General features: G+C 37.9%; 1 protein-coding gene across 1 annotated transcript in view; it reads left to right on the forward strand.

The window, feature by feature from the left end:
* Positions 1 to 3,271: 3,271 nt before the first annotated feature.
* Positions 3,272 to 22,568, forward strand: part of LOC110844950 — a 52,324-nt gene continuing 33,027 nt past the window's right edge. Inside the window, exon 1 of the mRNA XM_022091289.2 lies at positions 3,272 to 3,872. The gene's annotated coding sequence lies outside the window, so the exon portion shown is untranslated. The remainder of the gene's footprint in view (positions 3,873 to 22,568) is intronic.

Here is a 22,568-nt window from a genome sequence, read left to right on the forward strand (position 1 = left end):
GTTTACGATAATAAGAATAATGCGTTAGTAGATTAACTATGGAAGTCGTCTTCTCGTCTTGGACTGTAGCACGTGCACTGGTGTTTCCTATTGAGTCACTAATTACTACTTGAGCACAAAAGGCCACCACGAAAGGCACGTTCTTCACCTTTAGAATTTTCTTTCAACATCTTTTAAACACGGGTTCATAGTAAAAATTACAATGGTAATTTCAGATTTGACTGATGCTCCTCGTACACCAATTATTGCGAGGGTGCGGATGGAGAAGAGCACATCTGCCAGAAAGAAGAGTTGTTTGGGCCTACATTCATATACCTACTTGTACATATATCTTTTCTGCTGTAACCGTTGATTCAAGAAGCAGTAGTCGCATACATAAATAAACCGTCGCAAACGCGCATACGGAAGTAGCTTCAGACTACTTCACTCCAAGCACTCCCACGACATCGCGGGAACACTTGATTTTACTGTATTTCATCTATACATTCAATTTTTTCAAAAATCTCATTTTGCCCCGACCACACCCCCTAGTGACGAGGGGGTGTGGCACAACTCGGGAGCACTTTATTCTACTGTATTTCATCTATGCATTCAATTTTTTCAAAAATCTCATTTTGCCCCGACCACACCCCCTGGCGCCCGGGGGGTGTGGCACAACGGGGGAACTCAAAATTTCACTCCATTTCATCCATAGATTCAATTGCACTAAAAATCTCATTTTGCCCCGACCACACCCCCTGGCGACCGGGGGTGTGGTCCGGTTGCACCCAAAAGTTGATAGGATCCTCCCCCTGGGGTATTATGTATGATGGCGAAAACCGATTTCGATTATCTTTATCCGTTCTCCCGTTATCCTGCTGACAGACAGACGGACAGACAGACAGACAAAGTCTTCACATAAAGTAGCTGAAGCTACTTAATAAGCATGTGTACATGAATGAAATGAAAATGAAGAATGATCAGCATGCAATGTGTCAGTCAGTCTATTTTTCCACCGAATATTCTTTTATTCCAGTCTAATTCAAACTCTACTCTCAAGTCGCACCTGAATCCGATATGAACTGAACTGTATTATATATTTACGCGTGTACGTCGTGCTAACCAGTCAATTAAAGCAGGCACAAAACCTCTTCTTAATCATTTTTCTTGTACCAGGTATGGAGAGTAGAAGGAGGACCGAGTGTGTGCCCTTGAACAGTATTTTATTTTACGGCAGCAGCACAAGTGGTGTAACTTGAGTTTTGAAACAGGAAGTCTTTCAGAATATGTTCGCTCAGAGTCAGCAGAGAAGTTCGAATGGATCTGTAAATGTTGCCATTTGGTAAATTCAGCTGCTCTTGTCCGTACAGTTTATGTAATGGGACTCATCATGACCATAAAGTCGAAAACTCTAAAAACCTCATCAAACGACTAGGTGATGCTTTTTGGTAACCAAGATTCTTCTGCCATTTGTGGACAAAAGCGAGAACTTGAGCTAGACATTCGTCAAAATATACACAAACAAAGTATTACATACACAAGTTTGTATTACAGTTGGAAAAATATTTACACACCCAAAATCCTTCTGAATCTGGCATTTGGTTTGGCATTTATCCTTCGCTTCGTCCTGCAACGTAAGACTTATTCGAGCCGACGGTGCAAAGTAGTAAATTTGTAAAATCGATGATGAACGCAAGCAATAAAATCAGATTTTCTTCCCAGAAATGGGAAAATGAAAATAAATTCATTTCGGATAAATTTAAGTGAGAGACAAAATTATGGTTTAATTTAGTTCAGTATTCATGGAACTTTTTGCTGCGGAAATAAAATCCGGTAAGAGCAGACAACCCTACGTGGATGCAGAACGTATAGGAAATATCTTTGGGCGGAATCTTTCTTTCCAGATGACAACAAACATAAAAGGTTTGGTGTGTTAGGAATGGTTTGAAAATGTGATAGGAACTTGGCTTCCGTTTTCAAACCCTTTAAATTTTTGAGAATCCAACTCCATCCATATTGCTCAGCACCTACCAACGCTACCAAATAGTCACCCTCCTACCCACCAACCAACCATAGGCCACATGATCTGATCTCATTGAACTGAATGTGTTTCGTCGTGAATATTGAGGATGTTATGTTTGGACGGAACTGGAGGAGAGGCCTTTACGTCCGACGTAAATAACACAACACCCACCCAACCAACCAACTTGTAAATGTACAAACGGTGTAATATCATCACCCTCTCGTTCCAGCTTGACTTTTCCAGCTTGTTAAAGTTTGAATGGAAAGAGAGGAATGAATTTTTGTTGATGTATTTGTCGCATCGGTAATAAACCGGCTGGAGAATTACCAACAATAACTTGAATGTTGAGGCAGACAAGAGGTATTAAAATTAAAATGAATGAGTCACTAACTAACTGGAGTGTATCTGAGAGAAGTCAGGCGTGACAAATAATTAAAGCAAAATGCTAACCGTATAATGGCAAAAACAGTTGGAACTGTATTTTTGAAAAATTCTAAATTGAGACGCATCACACATAGCTGATGTGTACCCTATGGAAGATCATCCCTAAAATTTCCAGCCGAAAATAAGAGAGAAAATAAGATAAGAATTATCCCCCTCCGGAAACATATGGGTAAGATCTTCCGTTTTCCATAAGTTTAACTTCGGTATTTAGGAGGAGGGTTCGCCAAGTTAGGAAACCCAGATATTGATGTCCTTTGGATATGTTAAAGTACCCTAAGAGAACATTAAAGGTGACCAGCGATTTGATGCCAAGGTCACATTTGTGCCAACCACACCCCTTTCAATGGGCGCCCAATCATATACTTGCCGCACTAAAACCATGACTTAAATTCAATTTTCCAAAGATTTTCCTAATTTTTACATATTCGTGTTAGTTGCTTTATCATATTCGACTTCAATCTCAACTTTTTTGAAAAAAAACTTACATTTTTTAAAGACAAACCCCTGCTCAGGAAATATTCGAAACTGTCAAAAAAGTCCCAAGTTTCCCAACTTGGTGAACCCTCCCCCTAGTTTTAGTAGAACTGGACAAGACCAAATATTTTCCGTTTGTTATAACCATCATCAACAACTTATTAAAAGAAAACCTCCAAACCCTGCATGAAATAAGCCGTCCTTTACAACACACTGCTGGCAAATGTAGCAGTGCACAAAGTGAGACATGTGTGTGCTGTGCATGAGACAAAACTGGTTTGCATTTGCAGCTTTACTTCTTCTTCGACTTTTCCACTCGCACATTCCGCCTGCTATTACGTGAATGAAGAGGAAGGCTTTGAGCTTTGGGAAGCAGAGAGTCAGATAAAAATTGCCGGAGTGGGATGAGAATCGTTCAGTCTCATCTTGCTACTCCAACTTTGAGGATTGTGCTAAAGTGAGTCTTTTCACGTTATTACCAGCATCGGTATCGGATACAAAGTGCTATCAAATATTACAACCATACTTTTGCCCCAATATTTGGACAATATCCACAATTGTGTTGTTTAGTTTTCAAAAACACAAGTGTTCCAGTTATTGCACAGACTTTGGACCTGATGCGACTTTTCTCTCCGTATTATCATCAAACCCGACCCAGAAAGTGAGCAAATGGTAAAGATCAGCACAAACACAATTTGCATATAAATAAACATCGTGAGTTGAGAAGCAAACAAAAAGAAAAAAGTTAAGTTAACCACGACTGGATTAAAAATTGCTTCGAGAGGTCGTAGTGTCAATGGCAGAAGATCCACTTCTTCTCTCTGGTTGGGTGACACAATATAAATTTCTTTCTCTCGTTGTTCCCGAATAAAAACTATTTGGTGAGGAACCAAAACAACCCAGGATTTGGATTCATCTTGCGATGACAGATTTGGAGAGAAAAAAATAAAGTGTAAGTTGAGAATTTCAATTGCTTCTGAAATGCAAATGAGAGGTTGTGTAAGCAAAATTGTCTTTTGTGGTGGTATAAAATAGTGCATAGTAATGTGCTGGGGTTGAGTCGGTGGGGAGACAAACTGGAAAATAACTCATGTCACCCGCCGCCCCAGATTTACTTAACAACTTGCATAATTTCACATGTTCATGGAAATATCATTCCTGATTTTATCTACTCTCCTGCCCTGATGGAAATTGGGTTGCCAAACTCGGGGACCAAAACTTTTGCATACTTTTGCTACACGGTGCATTACATAATGTAAATATTTTCAGAAAGTGAGAAATAGCACAATCTCCTCCACTCACCTACATTTTCATACGTAGAAGTATTTAATTGTATACGTAAAATGGGAGCAGGCCAGGCTGTACCTGGAATTTGCAACTAACGACCCTGTCACAATGCTATTTCCGACAAGATGATAAACTGCATGAGTCAAATTAAACCTTATTTTTCTGCAATGATACACTCAAGAAGTTTTAAAAGTGGTCCGTCTCACAAGATAAATGCGATACACACACGTACGTAGATAACTACATTCAGGTCCATGCTCCATTCCAGTTTGTTTATTTGTACTCTATTGAATTTCGACTTGTAAGTATTCGTGTGCTTTCGCAATGTACTTGTTTAGTCGTTATTTGATTTCGTGGACAAGGCTTTGATAGCTTTATTTCGTCAGGGGACCCTTAAAATCACCAGCAGCAGAGTTGAGACTTTATCACAATTAGACTCATGCATGCCTCAGTTTTGGGTGGGTAAGACCATATGCTTCTCATTGTGTGCATTGCATACTACATGTTCAAACAGTATTTTATTTTATCGAGTTCATGACACAAAACATGCGAGCGAGCAGGAAAAGGCTCGAAAATTTACGGCACGTACTGCGGTCTGCTAAAGGTACGTAGAGATATCGTTACCTCCTCTAAAGTGGGACTAAACCTGGTAAATACGTCGTGTACCCTTAACACTCTGCGGCACAAGTGTTACTTATACGTCGTTCCATGAAGTACATACGGGAGGAGGAGGACGAGGAGGGTGAAATTCGACGGATGGATGGAAGCCAGGTGTTCCATTATTGCAAAAGGTTCCGCACCAGAGTCGCAGTCGGACTCGATCAGCCGAACTTTCTGGAATATGAACGATGATGAGTAGTAATGTCCTGCTTTAATTAGTCTCACTGAATCTGGTCCGTCTAGATTAGTCGATTTCGCTGCTCACTCAACTCGTTTATCTGGTGAAAAGATGCATCAACGCTTGACTTTTTACTTGGGGTACTACCAGCAAATTATTTGAAATCATGTAAAAATTTCCTACAAATATGGCGAGAGTTAAATAGATTTAACAGGATCGCAAGCAAGAGTTTTTGGTTGAATGACTAGTATCATTAAAAAATCGAAGCCTCACATCCACCATGAATACCGAGTATGAAATGAAACCTATCCAATTAATCGGATCACGGAGATAATGATGTCCAGCATAATCTCGCATTAATGCATTATTATTTTCTCCAAATATGCATTACACAGAGCTCGACTAGAACATACAACTGCGATTTACGGAAAATCGCATTAATTCCAGTCGTACTTTTTGCATGCATGCGATAAATTCAGTCACAATCTGGTTGCGGAATAGGGATAAACTGGTCCTGTGAAGTTATGCCATTGTACTCACTTGATTTCAAAGTGCATATGAAGTTTTAGCACAAAGCGAGGATTTGACAGTCTCATTTTCTTTGGCTTAAATTTCATTTAGTTCAATTCTCTCAAACCTCGCCTATAGTCGTACAAAATAAATATGGATACAACTCTCTGGGGCGGTTTACGTCAGTTCAACGTCACATTAGAATCCAATCCACTCGTAAAATAATTCGGGTATGGAGCATTAAATAAATTCCTTATCGCAAATAGTGTATGCCACTAGTTTGCAAAAATGACATGACACGCTATTTAAAATTAATTTGGCATTCATCTAGCCCAGAAATTTTTGTTGAATCCAGTTTGTCACAAACTTCAGCAGCAAAACAATCAATGTGAAGGGAGCAAATAATGCAACCACTGCTCTGTCATTGTTATTACATAAAAGAAAGAAGGTGAACGTGCGATGGATTCAATTTATACAGGTTTTTAAACTTGTATGGCGATATGTGCACACGTAAATGACGATTAGTCGCTGCTCAATGTCAAATTTCCTACCTATCAATACTGGATTGATGGGTAATGGATATTGCTATGAAAAACAAGCATAATTTCTCTCTCGGTTTTGCATATCAGGAGGTGCATTTCTTGGCAGCGTTCATTTGTTGACAGTGCAGATACATATGTACGTATTACTTCTAAACAAATGTTGCAAACTCTGCAGTAACAAAAGAATGGGTAAACAAATATTTAAATTTATTCGATACATACAAATTTAATTCATCATATTTGTGAAAATGGCAAAAATTATAAACTTTGCAAGTGTTTTGCGTTCAAAAATGAAAATATTATTTAAATAATGAGGCAATTCACACAGATAACTTATAAAATCCATAAGTTTGTAATATAATTTTATAAAATTTTACAAAATAAAAAGACGCCCTTTACCTGAGTAAGTTTACAAAAATTTGTAAGCTAATTTTCCTTCAAAAATATTTTGTAACTTTGCAGAATTTACGGATTTTACTGCGTAAATTGCCTCAATGTTACATAATCATTATGAAGGTTTTTTTCACCAATCTTCTAAACATGAACACGTGGGTACAATGGTTGAACTATGCTTAGAATTATTATTTTCAGAAAGACTAGACTAATCAGTATCAGAAATATGGCTCAAATGGGATTTCTCTCAGAATCAACTATTCACAAGAAGGGTTAATTCTTTAACGGCAAAACTCACTCCAATTAGTATTAAGTATTATGCGGATAAAACGAACCCATAAAGATGATGCATTCATCTTTCTTCTCTTTGCCTTCCACACTCCTCTTCTGTCTCAAATTAGATCAAATATTATGATCGAAGTGAGTTAACCTTCAAACAAGACTGCACTACGGCAGCTTCGGGAGCAGAGAAAAGTGCATTTTCACCTGAAACTATAAGGAATAACAGTTAAAACTAGCAGAACAAGTTCCCTAATAGTGCAGCGGACAAATCCTCTGCTAATAACACTAACAAATCCCTGAGCTTTAATTTCCCTCTCTTTAATTTTCTTTCCTTAACTAAAAGCAAGGAAATATAAACTTAAGAACCTCAATTTCTCTCCTCAATGCTCAGAGTTGAGTCGGTTATCCGACTTTCGGATAAAATATCCATCCCAACCTGACCCAAAGTTTGGATTTTTAAATTACCGAAAAGTCAGATCGGTATGGGTATTTTTTAAAACTAAATATTAGGATTCGGTTCGGATGGATTACACAAAATCTACCATTCAGCGCTTTCACCAGTGTATGTACTACGCACTTGTTTACTTCTTTCCCCAGGAATCTCACCTAGTTTAGAATTATACGCAGCCATCCATCATTCCATCTCGACTGCTGGTCTTTAAGGTGCTAAGGAGGTTTGGTTATTGATGTGCGGATGTGAACATGGGTGCATGCATATCTCGCCTTGAGTAGATAAATACGGTTTCGTAGATAGACCGACTCCCCGATGAATTTCATGCTTTACTTGAATTTCTGAATTGAAGAGAAGCCTTCTCTTGGTGTGCCAGGATCTCAACGTGAATTAAGTTTCCTGCATGCAACTTCCTTTTCCCTTTGCAGATTCCTGCGCTCATTTTCTCAGCCATCTATGTATGCGAGGCTAGAAAAAAATTCAGTTCTAATATATGTAAGCGAGTTTTAAAGGGCATGGAAGATCCGTCCTTATTTCGTGGAAGCAAATAATATAGGTTTTCAATTTTCTTGGGGTTTTATGCCTTTGCCGAATTAGGCAAAAAACTTAAAAAAAACTCACTCCCAGAGTAACAATAGAAGGACAAATTTTCTCCGTTGTTGTTCCTTTGGTAAAGATGTCGATGCCATTTTTTTCCTTCTCTGGCACATCTTGTTTCTCGTTTTTGATGGTCATTCATTCAGTTTCATTCACTAAACTCATCCAGAGTGAAAGTTTGCTGCGGATTTCGTGGCTCACTTCCACCCAGCTTCCTTCCGAGGTCATTGGCTCAATAATAAAAGTGATACTGCAGTTGTGTAGTCGACAGCTTTTTGGTGGGTGGTTCTCCTCTGTCAATTTGTCAGTTGATATCATTTTGATGAGAATTTAATTACAAGCAAAACTACGCGCTTTTACGTGCTGATCAAACATGGATTGTTATTCTGATGGTGTATTTATTGACCTTCTTTATTGGTGGATGGCTATGTGCAATGACATTTATATTGCAATCTTCATCCTTGATAACTACATACTAAAAACACCGTCAGTGTTTACTCTACTAAAAAAACATTGCATTTCGTGTGAGAATTACACACTGAGCTATAAAACTGGAATTGTTGTTTTAGTGCACTAAATGTTCAAACTAAATGTCAAGAAGTATTTAGTTTTTTGTGAGATACACAGCTCATTAAATTAGAAAAAGGTAAACGTTATGTAGACTAAATCATAGGAAAAGTGGCTGAATGCATTTCCTGTTCAACTGTAAAACGCATTGTTGGCCGCTATTAGTCGTGAAGGGAAGGATGTGTAAAAACATAATCTACGAAGGAACCAGTCGAGCTTTAATTGAGAATAATTAATGCGGCGGAACTCCAGATATACATATTTAGATAACGAATATACGTAAATAAATCCGAAAATAATGGCTCATCGTTTTCCCATTATTTCGAAGCAGTACTTTGAGTAAATTCAATAAAATGCTGCTAGCTCCAGTTTTACATCCGAATTCAGTTTTTGGCATGATTACCATAAAAGACTAACTTATTGCGAAGACTGGTCGTCGTCGTGGCGTCGTCTTCGTCGGTGTATTTTTGTAATACAGTTTGTTTGTGAAATGAAATAAGTTCTAACGAAGAATTAACAGCACGCTCTCGTCGCTTAAGCAAAGTTGCACCCATCTGTCACCAGTGTTTAACGTGGCTGTGAATCTTGGAATCAAAGGGGCTCAAGCTTTTTGCTGTTATTTCTTTTTTGTGAGGTTTTCCTCCGCGTTTTTCCACTTTTTAGGCTACATCCTTGTCCTCCAGCAATTGAGAAGTACACACTTGGCATGGCACTCAACAAGGATTAGTGCAAGAGTGCCAAGAAGAGAAATAAAATAAAAGGAGGGAGAAAGTTTTCCTTTTTATGGCCACGTCTCAAGGGCGGCATCACCCTTTTATGAGGAGGAAACTCCAACTTTGAATTTGCAATATGCATTATTATCATCATCATCACATCACTTTGGTAATAGGCAACTTGTGCCCGAGACGACGCTACCTGCTCAGAGGAAGAATGAGTGAATGTTGTCTCGCTTATTGTTTGACCTGGAGCAGTTGCAAATGGAGAAATGTCGCACATTTTAAAGGTTGAAAATGAGTCAACCAAGTGTCAGAAATGTTGCGGCCTGAGCTCTTTTTATTCCTTCATGGTTGATAAAACTCGTTATTTATGTGCAGTCAGGAGCAGTGAATGATTATTTCAGGATATGGGGTTGCGGAAACTTTTGTGTGTGTGGCAAACATGGCAAATTTCTCAAAAGTCTGTGTATTTTGCCACTAAACTATTTCAAATGGTGTATGATTTTTTTTCTTCTTCTAAAGCGGTCATGTTTCCCTTGCTCGAGTGTGGCTTAAACTGCCAAATCCTTCGCTTCAATGGTATCAAAATGACACGTGTGTGAATGCAAAATGCATATTTATCATGCAAAATAATAAAGAGTATTCTTTCCTTGAAAAATATCGTGTCACTCAAATCTGTCTTATTTTATACGTATTCAGAGTTCTGCTATAATAAATAAGATGTTATGCAACCCTCAACTTTTATGAATGAAGTTAGATATTTGATGAATGTGAACTTTTTAGATTGACCCTGTTGAATTGTAAATGTAACCCAATTCTGAAATCCTCAAGCTAAACTTTCTTCTTCCAAAAGAGCAGCAAGATGTCATTATTATTTTTCTGCAAGAAAGCGGAAGTTGATGTTTGTCCACAACGGTGGTGCAAAAACTACAGCAGACATTTCGCATAAACTAGAATTGCTGCCGGTTTGTAACTGAACCCAACTAGTTAGTTGGTACATACAATGGGAGATTTCTGGAAGAGAGAAATATCCAAACTAATCCTTTGTACAAATATCTGGGTTAAAGTTACAACAAGCTCGGAAGAATGCACCACTTCTCATCTCAACAAGTACACATTCGGCAGTAATAAATGCAGATCTTGTTAGTTTCGCACATTGAAAAGTTCCTACCTCGTTGCTCCTTTGTACTGCAGAAGTATTTGTAAGTAGTCAGTCAGTCATATTACGTTCCAAGTTGTTGGATGGGAGGAGTATCCCTTCTTAAATTTGCCTTGGCGAAAATACTTTTTTGTGCTGAGAACGACCATCGGCTTGCATATTGCTGCAACCACATTTGCGGCTACCAACATCTTCTAAACGGTGGCAGAGGCAAAGGTGACAGATGGACAGAAAGGGTTCATTTCAACTTTTGATACGAATGTGGAGAGAGAGGGTAGCCAAGGCAGGTAACAAATAACACTGCTCCATCAACTTTTTACCAGTCCTACTCCACTGCAATTCACTTAATATTCCATCCCCAAGTATTCATAATAATAATAATGATGATAATAAGTACCAAACTTATGCAGGAAAATGCATATGTAAAAGTGATGTGGGTACGTATGTATGCACGTACGTAATTCATTCATTTAGCTTTCTGTGTAATATTCAACTCTTTTTTGTCATGTTTTTTATATTCTTCTCGGCATTATTTTTATGCAATCAACCTCACAGAAATTGTTCACCGAACACAAATGCACATGTTGCTTGTGGTGAAAATAAGTCAATGACAGACGAATTGGACATTCATCTAGCTAAATTGTGTGCAGGCTATCATCTACAGTGTCGGACAGATGTCTACGTCCACATAGTCGCGTCAATTTCATTTTCAAATTGTCACTGAACTACTGAACCAATTTTCATCATTGATATATCAAATTCTCACAAATTTAACGTAATTTCATAGCACATTATTAGTTTTCCGCTAAAAAATTTATTTTAGGCCAGAGATGTATTTTAATTCAAAATGAAAACAATTGGATGGACAAAAGTCAACGTCCAGTCAGAGAAAACATACAAAAAAAACTGTAATTTATAAGGAATGTTATAACAATTAATTTTTAATATTTTGTTGGGCCTCCGTTCGCTTTAAGGACGGATTCAAGGCGTCGAGTCATAGAGTTTACCAAATTCTTGGTCACATCTTCAGAAATGGTTTCCCAAACTTCAAGAATTCTGGATTTTAGGCCCGGAATTCCTGAAAAAGATTGTTTTCTTATTTCTCTTTCAATGTGGTCCCACAAATGCTCAATGGGATTCAAGTCTGGAGATTGGGGAGGCCATTCTAGCTTCGAAATTTTTTTTTCTTGAAGTATTCCATGGTGGACTTGGCAGAGTGTTTCGGATCGTTGTCTTGTTGGAAGACAAATCGTCGTCCAAGTCCAAGTTTTCGAACAGATTCCTGGATATTACGGTCAAGTATTCCCTGGTACTTGTATTGGTCCATAATTCCGTCAACAAATTCCATTTTTCCTGCCCCACTTGAAGCCATGCATCCCCACACCATTACCGACCCGCCGCCGTGCTTAACTGTGGGGTTGAGATTTTTTGGATTCAATGCTTCTTTTGGATATCTCCACACTCTACGACGCCCATCTGACCCAAAGACATTGAACTTTGACTCGTCAGTCCATAAAATACTGTCCCAGAATGTTTGTGGCTTGGAAATGTGGTCTCTGGCAAACTTCACTCGTTTGGTTGCATTCCTCGGTACAATAAGAGGCTTCCGGACTGCTCTGTGGGATTTCAAATTTCCCTTGTTCATTGTTCTTTGGATGGTCCTAGGACTAACTTGTTTGTCGAACATCTCCTTGATCTCGGTAGATAGCTTTGGAGCACTAAGTGAGGGTGTAACGTTGACTTTGTTGAGCACGTGGCGTACTTCTCGGTGAGCCAAAATCGGTTTTCGACCACTTCTGACCTTGTTTTGGACTGAACCATTAGCTCTAAAGTTCTTAATGATTGTCTGGATGGTTGTCCTTGCTAATTTATACTTGGTCCCTATTTGTCTCTGCGACAGCCCCCCTTTTTGTCCACCCTTCCAGTCCTGAATGACAAGATCTCGAATAGCGATAGGAATTTCCTTGCGTGTCGACGCCATCATATTTTTCTGGAAGAAAATTATTTAAAAATTAATGCGGCATATGTTATTGATAGATTTATTAAGTTACCTGATTTTATAAATTGGAGAGATTTTTGTTGTTGACAATTAAAGTGAAGTGGACGTAGACTTTTGTCCGCTCAAATTTCATCCTCTCTCGCTCTGCACTATGATTCTCAGTTTTCCCAGAATTTTCAGAAATAACTCATATGTTTTATGAAATTACGTTAAATTTGTGAGAATTAGATATATCAATGATGAAAATTGGTTCAGTAGTTCAGTGACAATTTGAAAATGAAATTGACGCGACTATGTGGACGTAGAGATCTGTCCGACACTGTATCTGTAAATACGCAAAAAAGGAAAGATCCCATCTTTCCACACATAAAAATGATGAATCTACGTACGTATTGACATTGACTTGAGAATGTGAATGCTTTTCCCACTTTAATTAATGGAGTGATCGTTACTGTGAACCAAATAAAAACCAAGTAAGTAATCTTATCATTAATGACTTTTACTCATTAGAACTTTATTGCAACTGGCATTTACACCATAATTCATTAAAATTTTCTACATTTATCCCATTTATACAATGTATGTGAGCAGCTAAATATGTATGATTGGGTAATCAAATATAGACTTGGATTATCTGTTTTTCTTGCTAATGGTTCAGTCTGCCCGTAAAAGGTTGAGTTTTTGATGATAACAATGTGGCAAATGCGTAGACTCGCAGGTATAAAAAGCTGTAACGACCGACCGAGATTAGACAACGAGTTAAGTGAATGATGAATGTCACTTTTGCCACCATTAACAATTTCCGTTAAGTAAACCAAAGCTGTTCAAGAAGTCAATGTAAATAATAATAATTTATTTTATACGTTTTTCTTTTTTGCAAAAAGATGGTAAAACAGGATTCTGCAGAAAGAAGGCAGCAGCCATTCATCCATTGTTTTAATTGTACTTGTACAACATTTGCGACATGTAGAATTTAAATTACTAATTACAACCTTGTTTTCACATAGGTAAGAACAATTCTAAAGAATTTCAGCAATTTCTGCTACACAACATTTATTTGTCGTCGTATTTCGACGACTTGTCTGCAATTATAATAATGTTTTAAAGTCTGGATCCAATACATTCTTTGTGAGTCACGTTATTCGAATAAAATCCATTCATTTCATCAGAGTCGTGTTTATTGAATGGTTCAACTGTATAGCTGACGATGCTTGTGGTCGGTTTAGCCCTGGTGTCAGCAGTCCTAAGGACAAAGGACGTCTTTGTCTAAACGTCAAGCAGGTTTATGTAGTCAGTGCTTTTACAGATCAGTTACGAGTGACGAACTCCTCCTTCTGTGAGCACGTCATTACAATACCACAAGTTTTTTAAGAAAATTCTTTCCACATATTTATTACACCCTTGACTCGTGTTCCTGTGAGTTTAATGGGGGTTTTATTTCTGTAAGTGCATAAATTAAAATGAACGCATTCACACCACCGCACTTTTATGTATGAAGCGGACGGAGGTGACAAAGACAAAGTGGGGATAAAAACATGCCTTTTAAATGTTTGCTTAAGTATTTATGTGAAGAATTGGTATTTTATTTTATTTTATGGCGGTGTTATTTATTATGAATACATGGTTATGCATGTCGTGCTCATTCAGTCATCTTCATTTTGTTAGATTGAAACCGATATACACGATAAGTCAAAGTTTGTCGTCTCCCATTGTCGGTGCGTGGAATGAGGAGGAGGAAAATAATAATACATAGTTTTATTTATTATCAATATGTGAACGCCTCATGTGACACATGAGACGAGCCGCTACTCGAGATTGGATTAGATTGGATAATTTTTATTCTACTTCGGAAATAAATATTAAAAATGCGTTAAAATTACTTTTCACAAGATATTTTGCGTTGTGCAGCGTCAGTTTTTTAAAGCCAATTTTAGATCGGGCTGTGGAAGATCTAAATTGGCAAAGTACGAAAATTGGGTGGCCATGAAATAGCACTCACTTATTTACAAACAAGAATAAAAATCAATGTGGAATAAATTTCAAGAGTAATCAAATAAGAAATCTAAACGGAATTTGACTAATGTTTTCATGTTTTCACTTATATAGCTGGGCTGGGGATGTAATTAATGTACAACTATTTATGACCATTATCGTTTAAAGCTAGAAACACTGAAGGGCAATAACTTGTAATTTTATTGCAAAATACGATTCCGTTAAGAACACAAATAAATATAGTTTGTGCACATACTTATTCCGAGATGAGAGAGGAGATGCCATTATTTTTAATTTTATGGCTGTATGAATAGTCAAAGGTAATTAATTAGGGGTACGAATGAGGTGGGCACGAGCAGGTTAGTAGTGGAGAGACAGCTTCTTAATTAATTTAAAGTGGTTCACTTGCCCATAACACTTATTTGCTCCTCATTAATTAACTGTCAGTTTCCTTACCAGGGCTCTGCCACGGTTCATACATTTTGCACTCGTGAACGTGAATAGGCAACATCTCACCTGTACCAACGCAATGACAAATTGCTAGAATAATTGTGCAGAATAGCACAGAGAGAGAAACTACAGTGCGGTTATCAACGTCTTATCAGGACTGTCACTGCCTTGTCCCCCTTCTTGCTCATATGCGAGATCAAGATTAACGGTGATGGTAGTACGCAGTGCATGATACTTTATTTACTTGTGCAATTTGTACCTTCCCCACGTTCCCGTATTTACGTCAAGTAAGTTTCATGGTTAAAGTTGAGGTAGTTACGTTCAGGGGTGCATTGGGTCAGAAACTAATTCAACTGTCACTTTAATTAATGATATGAGATTACTTTTGAATTGTTGACAGAAACCGTCAGATGCTTCACTCTTTCTTATCCCTAGATTATTCTCCTTGATAAGTCTTGAGACGAGTATCCGTGGAATAGTGTAAAGTGCATGAGCAAAATGTGAGTTATGGGTTTTTTCTTGTGCAAATGGCATGTTTTCCAATCATTTGTACATAAGTGTTAAACTTATAACTGTTGCAAATAATGGTTTACGGGGGGATTTGTGTTCCTAGATCTCTTCGATATTTGAGGTGCATACGTACATAAATGCGTATTTAAATAAGTACAACCACACACGATATGAAATGTTTCGTATAATTTTCCATGTTTATAAAAAATCCACACCTGCTGAGATTGACTTTGTTCTGTTTTGCAATTAAAATGCAAAATATATTCAGAAAACAGCGGAGCTTAACAGTTTTCTTTCCGACTTTGTCAAGATTTATTGAGGATGCGCCCACAACAACACGCTAGCGACACACTAGGACATCAGTTAATGGTTTCAATGACAAAACAACTCACAATTCTCTGCCCGTGTGGTGGCGTTTTTTTCTTCTCTAATGTTAAAATTTGTGCAACTTATTCATTCATTGTTTTAGCTCAGTCTGCTAGCAAGCAGAGATGCAAGAATTGATATGAAGTGGTTGATTAACGACGGAAAGTTTGTCGCCTTCCCTTCCTCGCCTGCGACAAAAATAATACGCTGTCTGCAAAACACCATGCCACGAAGCAGACAAAGGATTTGTTCATATTCGTAAAAATATGTTCTTATTCTTATTATTACAAGTGCTGCTGCAGAGAATTGTGTATTGTTGCTTAATAATGAATGACAATAAAGCATTGTTTCCGATTTGGACACAAAAAATCATGTTTAGCTTGAACAACCAACATCTTAATTCATTAAAGTCTAGAAATACTTAGGGCTGATGATGGTGCGTTGATTATTTAAGATTTTTAAGACGTGCCCTCACAAAAAGAGAATTTGCAGAGTCGATTCATCACCTAATTTGATTTAGGTTTAGAACAATGGAGTTTTTACTCCAGAAAAGAGGGGAGAGTTGTGTAAAAGTGGTCGGCGGAGTGGGTGGAACTCCTCGCTCCTTTGATCTCGTGTAATAACACTTTATTTCAGAAAGGCCAAAAGCAAGAGTATGTTTGCGGATGACGAGCTTGTCAATTTCGCCCAAAAGTAAAGGTTTAATTTTGATCCGGTTGATTTACTCGCGTCTCTCGGTCGGTTTATTTGTTCCATGCGATGCATTTTATTTTATTGCATTGTTTCGCTCTCGGTCTGTTCTTGGCTCAGTCGTGCTTGTTTTTCGTTGACAATGACAAAGTTTCAAGGCAAAGTGGTTTCTTGTTTGATTGTGGGCTCATTTGTGCATATATTTTTTTTCCTGTGGTATTGAGAAACCTGGCTCTCCGTCTGGTTTCCTTACCCTCCAGTAATTTCCTTAATGTAGGATATAAATTCCACGTTTGACATTACGTCGAGGATTTGTGAATGGGTATTTTGTCAGCTTGTCGAAAGTTCATGTCGTCGAAATACTTACATAGATGTGACTTTCAACTTGTCCTTGTTCTTAGCTGTGGGAGTTGTTTTGTTGCTAATAAATTCATCGCAACGAGTAAAAGCCAATCTCCGATTCGAGGAGGACGATATATCGCAAAACCAAAAGCCTGACAAAGTGACATAACAAACAGAAACACACACGAGAAAGAAAAGAAAACCTGGATTGAAGACGACTCACTTTCGAAATTAAACCTCTCCTTTAGATGGAGAACATTAGTCTTAAATGCAATTTCAAATTTAATTAAGTTTTATTTTTTTCCATTCAAATGCGTAAATTGTCTTCGTCTTTGGTGGCAACGATTCATCACAATCCCAGATTTAGAGACTTTTATTGCGATTAGGAACCAGATTGCAAATCTCATCTACTATATCTCATATATACGCATGTGAGTGCATATTTGCAAATAGGAGCCGAGTCATGTGGCCACTTTGTTTCACTATTATACTTACAATCAGCATGACAAATTCGTTACATTAAAATTGCTGGTTAGATTCTTAGTCAGTTCATGGGGCTTAAGCTGAAACAATTTATTCCTAAGAGGCCAATAATTGTTTTTTGTTCGCCGTGCCACAACCAATTTCTGCGAGAAATGGAGACCTTTTATTCACAAAGTGTAGATTAGACGTATTCACGAAATGGACACAGCAGCAGCGTCTTCGTTTTCTCATTTCATTGGGTAATGAACAGTTTTCTTTTGCTGGGGCTGAATGGAAGCTGGAAACATTTAAGATAAATACAAGTTTTTTTTTCATTAAGCGGAAAGTAATTATTGAAGAACACCCGCGGAGAGGGAATGGATTTAGTACAACGGGAAGAGTACGTCCCTCTCAGAATTACAACTGGTAAATGTTGGTGTCATGTTTTCTAAAGACATTAGCATTTCAGAGTAATTACAAGACATGATTTGTAGTAGATTGGGCTTTGAAATTGCACTTAAAGATTATTCGGAACTTTTAAAAAAATGTTTATTTAACGAAACATGTTCGGAATCGGCGTGAATGGTCAGAACAAATAGTCAAAGAGAGAAACATGACTAAATCTCATGCTCCCTCCATAAAGAACACATTGGATTGCGGAGCGTCATAAAATATGCCCAATTCCCGTCATTTTTAGTACACTACCATCGCCTTAAACTTTTGCATTCGTTTGTCTCATGTTTAATTATTTAAACACGTTGTACGTTTTTTATAATTATTAAGACTTGTGATTCGATGCGAAGAATATAAAGGTGAAAGTTATCTATTTCAAGTTAAAAAAATCAAATAATTTTCCTAATAAATTGTAAATCGAGCAGAATTAAAATTCAGAAATTCAGAAAATACTAAATTGTGTACTATTTTATTCTTGACAAAAAAAGTACAACTCATAAAATGAACTCTTCCCTTTTCACCTGTCCGTTTCATTTGTTGTCTCATATTTTTCACACAAAGTGAGCCTGATTCCCCAGAGGTCACCTCGTTCCAGGGGTACTTATTTTTGTTAGTGTCGGCACATAAAGCAGGAGTAATGACCCATTCGGGGTTAAACAAAGCCCCAGTGCAGATTTGATCAAATTCCTGCGGTTCTCTGCTTAACCATAGGAATTTCTCTCCTGTCCTCCCATTCGGATGGAAGACGAGCACGACGTAATGTCCGGAAGGGATTTTATCAATCCCATGAAATGGAACATAACTGTTTATCATACATTAAAATTATGTCGCATTCAAACTTTAATGAAAAGTCGGATACATGTATGAACCTTTTAAATTTTGAATTAACGAGAGTGAAAAAGCGAAAAAAACTTCTCGCTCGCAGATAAAATACCGGTGAAGCAACTTGACTTACAACGTGCTACTCATCTCATCTTTTAAACAGTAAGTGCGCAATTAAGATATCGAAAAGCCATAAATGTTCAACTATGTTGACACTTAACCCAATGAATGAAGGCATAAATACTGCATGATTGTCGCATTTTTATCAGAGACCAGGTTAGTTAGCCGAGATTTGGTTGGAATTCCCGTCGTGGCGAACCACCACTGACAGCTTGAATGGCAAACAAATGTTTCACTTTGACTTTCTTGCCCTCTTTGAAGAGATGAATGGATTTCAATGAAGATTTTCAGATGGGTGGCAGTTCCTGGGGACATACGTACGACGAGCAGTGTCGTGTATATGGCTGGCATATACCTAAGTAGCTTTATCCATCTCGGGATTACGGGACATTTTTTTCCTTTGATGTTTCAGCAGAATTTGCATACGTATGTAGTAGCAAAGTGGAAAGAAAAGCTTCCAAATATCCAATATCAGATCAAATAAGACATTTGTTTTGAGAACGAGAAATTAATCAAAACGACTTTTCTTGTTTTTACTGTTTTTCGCATCTGGTGCACATCCCGAATTCTAAAATTGCACGACATCAATCTCAACAATAAAAAGGCATACTGTTGAAGAGATGCAGAATATTTATATTTTTCTGTACACACAGGGCCACGCCGTGTCACAAGCATCACGGAAATGTGTAGATTGGGAAAGAAATAAAAGTTGTGCCAGGAGAAAAAAAAGGTTAGAGTAACGACGCTGGTTGGTCGGAGGCTTCGTATAAAAGTCGCATTCTCCACTGGTAAAGAATCACGAGATCTGGTCTTATTTATGGCCGTGGAACGGAAGTAATGTCACCCAACCGAAGAAGGAGAAAGTTAAAGGATAGTTGTGTGGTGATCTTTCCTGGTACAAGAAATGGCACCAACTACACATAACCAACCTGTCCCACGAAATAGAACAGTACAGCTTCTTCTTCTTCTTCTACTACTGTTGCTTTAATATTGCATAATTCTCAGCTTTTTATTCACCCCCACCCCACCCCAGCAGGACACACAAGGCAAGGACAATATCACTCTTGACTTCTTAAGTTGCTGCGAAAAGTCTCATGTTTACGTAACGCGAGACATAATTCGCACCATGGTTAAACTTTCATTAGTTCGACATTGTATTCAATAACAATTGAATTTGCATAATGTAGTACAATTCGTATGTGTGTATCATAAAATGAAATTTCTCTGGTTCAACCAAAAGGTCATTTATTTCTTTTACGACTTTGCAGTTTTACATTTTTACACAAAATCCGCTTAAGATTAGTCGTTTACAATTTACATGAATGCATAAATGTATAAATGGGTGGCGAGCTGGGAGACGTGTAATATGTACATAAGTGGGTTTGATTTAGGATTTAGGAGGAAAGTTTACCTCACTTTTAAAGTTTACGGTTGTAATCGTGGTGGTGGTGGTTCATCCTCGCCGAGTATAAATCAAAAACAAGGGAAAATGTAAGCACAGTGATTTATTGTGACTGCATAGATTACCAAGCTGCCGAGATATACGTGTTTCATTCATGGTACGACTGAGACAAGTTTTCCCTTAATTTTAATGCTTCTTGGTCTTCATTCTGGCAGGATTTGACCGATGATTTCGAACAGCTTCCTTCCGCACACACACGGTTTTTTGGAAGGGTTCATGCTTTCATGGAAAAATTGTAGGCAAATATTGTCATCCCACTCGACTTAATGGATATGCATTAAGGGGGACGGATGGCGGAGGTGCGGAACGAATTCGGTGCAGGTTTTATTTATCTTTGGGTGGGAAATGCTTTTACAAATTATGCTTAACGGGAGACGGACGGATTTGCGGGCGGATTAAAGAGACGAGTGCAATCCAGGAGGTAAGTTTCGTAACCCAAGGGCGACTCTCGCTCTCCACGACCAGTTTTACTTAAGGAAAGCCTGGTGTAGTTTAATTAATCTCGGCTTCTACCAAGTTTTACGTGGGGCTGGATGTTGCAAAATTTACTTAAAGTCGGGCTAACTCTTCATTCATTTTCAACAAGTCTAGAAAGTACTTAGGATAACTTGTGACTGGGAGACTTACAGATTTTGATGCCATTTGGATATGTAAATGTAGTAGTACAAGATGAGTGTACGAAGAGTGAAAAAGGGGTTTATTCCATGGTCCCATTTGCGCAAAAACGCGAAAAAGACCCAGTTCTGGCTCATTCAAAAATCCAATTTCGAATTTTCATAATTTTAGCATTCACTTGATCTTAGATAGTTGTTTTGATATATCAAACTCAACTTTTTTGAAATTTTTATTTTTTAAGAAACACCGCAGGTTAGAATATTTTTGAAAATACTGAAGAAATTTTCAAAATTTAGCTTGATGTCGGATACGGACTACACAAGATTACGAAAATTATAAAAAAATTGAAAATCCGAGAAAAATTTGATTTTCTATAAATTTTGTAATGCGAACAATTTAGTACGTGATTTCTCTTTGAGTGGGTGTGGCGGCGTAAATGGGGCCATGGAATCACCTCCTTCCTTTTCGTACATTCACCCAGTCCAAGATATCCAAAGGGCATCAAAATCTGCGAGTCCATCAGTAACAAGCTCTCCTCCTTCGGGATGTGGTTAATGCTGTGAAATATGTACATATAGAAGTGCATACAATTTGTATGTAGGAGAAATTTACCAAAATTAAAATTTAATTCTGGTCACTTTACTCATAACGTTGCATCCCCAGTGTCACCCGGAATGTCAAGAAGTTACATAAACGACGTTAAGTCTGACTCAATTTTACAAGTACGAAAATGCACATAACTACTTTCCAAAAGTTATGAACTGTCTATTTTTAAAACCCAGCAGAGTTATGCATTTTCGACCCGTCGCATTTCCAGGACACGTACACCAAATTTTTTATCTTTTCACTTTGAAAACAATGAAACTACAAACCTTGATTTAAAGGGAGAGCAACTTTCCCATTGTTATGCCAAGCAGCGTGTGTGCATCTCATTAAAATGAACCGATTCAATAATGTCAATTCGCTGTACACTCGTATAAATTATCCGCTTCCCATGAAGGACAAGGAAGCCAACACATTCCTTTGCTTACTCGTCCACCAAAATCAAATCCCTTTTGCTTTTATTGTTTTAAAAAGGCTGTCGTCCTCTGTAATCCTCTTCATCATCATCAACATCATTGTGAGCCCTCCCACTTAATTTGCCTCTTTTTGGTTTGCGCACCAACAATTATACAACAGCCCAAATATTTTACAACGTCAATATCAACATGAAACAAGACACTTGCTCGGACATCGGCAGCAGTAGCTCGGAATATTTGTCAAAGCCTGATCCTCTCAAGAGGAAGACGACTGGCAAACAAACACTCCTTGAATATTCGATCCGTGTGTGCGTAATGATGCGTGTTGTTTGACAGGTTTTGCTCAAATTTTAAACTGGAATTTGGCTCGGTCATCAATATAATTGTTACAATCTCAAATGTCGATGTCATGGGAGGAAAAAGGCAAATCAAACTGCGTAAAGATATGCTTTTTCATAAGAGAGGGAGAGATACCATCGTATTCTTAAAGAACCATTCTGCCAGCCTACAACTGCTACGCCGGGGACGTTCTTAAATTACGTAACGTTTCGAGAAGAGGGAGAGGGTTTCAAAATTCCGTTACGAACCTTGAGACGAGCGTTACGTAACTTTTGTTTGTCGCCCCAAAATGCAATTTTCATAAATTATATGGTTTTACACGATTGATTTGTGATTATACGATTTTTTTTTCGTACTCTATTTCGTACTCACTGCTCTGCGGCTCCAGATTTTTTTACTGCTATAACGTTTATTCTGGCATTTAAGATAAAAATGTGTGATTTTGAAGTTTTTTAAATTTAAATTTTCGTCATGTTACACGGGGGGTTTTGGAAAAGTGCTGTACGAGCGTTACAACAGGAGGGTGGGAGTTCAAAAAATCACTTTTTAGCGTTACATAATTCAAGAACATCCCCTCCTCCCCAACCCTGCCTGCATTTCCTCACAAGTTCACCAGGTACAAAATCTCAGCCAGCCAGACCTCCTGTACACAAAAGCGAGATGGG

This window comes from Folsomia candida, unplaced genomic scaffold (assembly GCF_002217175.1).
Source record: "Folsomia candida strain VU population unplaced genomic scaffold, ASM221717v1 Fcan01_Sc002, whole genome shotgun sequence".
Taxonomy (NCBI): Eukaryota; Metazoa; Arthropoda; class Collembola; order Entomobryomorpha; family Isotomidae; genus Folsomia; species Folsomia candida.